This window comes from Dipodomys merriami, unplaced genomic scaffold (genome assembly GCF_024711535.1).
Source record: "Dipodomys merriami isolate MVZ:Mamm:240054 unplaced genomic scaffold, mDipMer1.0.p SCAF_441, whole genome shotgun sequence".
NCBI lineage: Eukaryota > Metazoa > Chordata > Mammalia > Rodentia > Heteromyidae > Dipodomys > Dipodomys merriami.
This window is the reverse complement of record NW_027206004.1, coordinates 313,971-315,974: the sequence shown is the minus strand read 5'-3', so window position 1 is coordinate 315,974 and position 2,004 is coordinate 313,971. Positions and strand designations below refer to the sequence as shown.

Genomic DNA, 2,004 nt, shown 5'->3' with positions numbered 1-2,004 from the left:
GAAGCACAACTTGGAAGAAACTGCATTTGATATTGCCAAAAGGATAAGTATGTATCACTACCTCTTTGAAGTTGTGGAAAGCTGTACAAATTGTTCTCCTAAGTCCTAATGGATCAGTTAAGTTTCTTAAATTTCAAAATTGCCAGTCCATCCTATGTGTCCATAGAAAATATTTTCACAATACAAAGCAACAGCAATACCTTACTTTAAAAATTCATGTATTCCATGGTATTCTTCCAAGTGAATTGCCTGACATTGATGTCAAAATATATTCGAGTTGTTTGTATACATCTATAATGATTTCTATAGAGTTTGTGATTTATTAAATCAGAAATAATTTTAACTTATCTGTTGAAATGAGTAGTACAGAAACTAAAGATATTTCTGGTGCTTGTCTGAAAAAGTATATTTTAAAATATTTAGTATTCTGTTTGTATAATGTCCATAATATATTTCATTCGCTCCTATATATAATACTTTGTTTTTTTTTTTTTTTTTTTTTTTTTTTTTTTTTTTTTTTTTTTTTTGTCGGTCGTGGGGCTTGAACTCTGGGCCTGGGCGCTGTCCCTCAGCTCTTCAGCTCAAGGCGAGCGCTCTACCACTTGAGCTACAGCGCCACTTCCGGTTTTCTGGTGGTTTTTATTGGAGATAGGAGTCTCACGGTCTCTCCTGCCCGGGCTGGCTTTGAACCGCGATCCTCAGATCTCAGCCTCCTGAGTAGCTAGGATTACAGGCGTGAGCCACCAGCGCCCGGCTTATATATAATACTTTGAATTCGACATTGTTTTATAATCCATACGTTCATTAATACATGTGTTCTTTCAGATTGCATTCCATATAGAAACATTTTAAGATTCTTTTAATTCCTAGGTCCTTATAGAATTTTATTTCTTTGGGATAAAATGACAATGTTATCTTATTTCAAAAGTTTTATAAAGGTTATGCTATGTAAAGGCCTTTCTAAAACGGTGAAGATTGAATACACTGATGTCAAATTAACTTTTATTTCTATGAATTACACATATTATTACTCTTGTATATTTGTAATCAACTTTTGAATAACTGTTTTTCATTTCTTGCATCTGAATAATGAAAAATATGGAATACTTCACAAATTTTCATATCATCCTTGTGCAAGAGCCATATAAATCTCTGTATTGTAATTCGGTTACACGTGCTGCTGAAGCATGTAGTATCCTATAAACTTAAGTAATTAATGATGCAATCTTAAGACAGGCATATATCCTTGGTTGCCTATTTGTAACAAGGAAACCTTATTGTTCCCAAAATTGCTATTCATCTTATTTCTGTAAAATTCTGTGTATGGTGGAAAAAACTTATGTTGTTTGTTCGATTGCTCACATTTGCAAGTTTTTGTAAATGACTACTTTAAGTCTTTTTCATTTGAAATTTGATCATACTTTGAAGCCTTTATAGATAGGTGCAAAGGTGATGGATTTTCAAGTACTTGTTTATTAACTGATTTAGCTTTGTTGAGCTAATGGATTCAAAGTAAGCCTTGCTTAGAGCTACTTCTAAACTTCTGCAGCTTAAAATTTCCCAAATGAGGTCTTGCTGGCACAAATGTCTCCTTGACCTTTTACCCTTGCTTCATGTAGGAACAGCCCAACCAGAATGTCTTACCCTGACAGCATATATTGTCTTACTGGAGCAAAAATAATCTTAATTACAAGGGATTATAGAGAGACGAACAGTTCAGACAGAACTGTTCGGACTAGAAGGTATTTTTTCAAAATATAACTGCTTATTACACCCTACCATTTCAAAAGTAACTAAAGCCAAGAAGGTGAAAATATTGTTCATATGCATGATTACCTAATGTCCTGGACTGACTACCATCCAACCAGGCAGGAAGTTACACCACTGATTTTCTATCACCAAATATATTCCATAGTTCCAGGAGAAGTCCATATGTTTCTCCTCGTTATTAGGCCTTAAATTAGTAGTTTTTTAATCACAGTGTTTCCTCTTGCCTCTAAGCTG

General features: G+C 33.9%; 1 pseudogene; it reads right to left on the bottom strand.

The window, feature by feature from the left end:
- Positions 1–1,092: 1,092 nt before the first annotated feature.
- On the bottom strand, positions 1,093–1,189 carry LOC138808144 (U6 spliceosomal RNA; annotated as a pseudogene).
- Between the last annotated feature and the right edge of the window lie 815 nt (positions 1,190–2,004).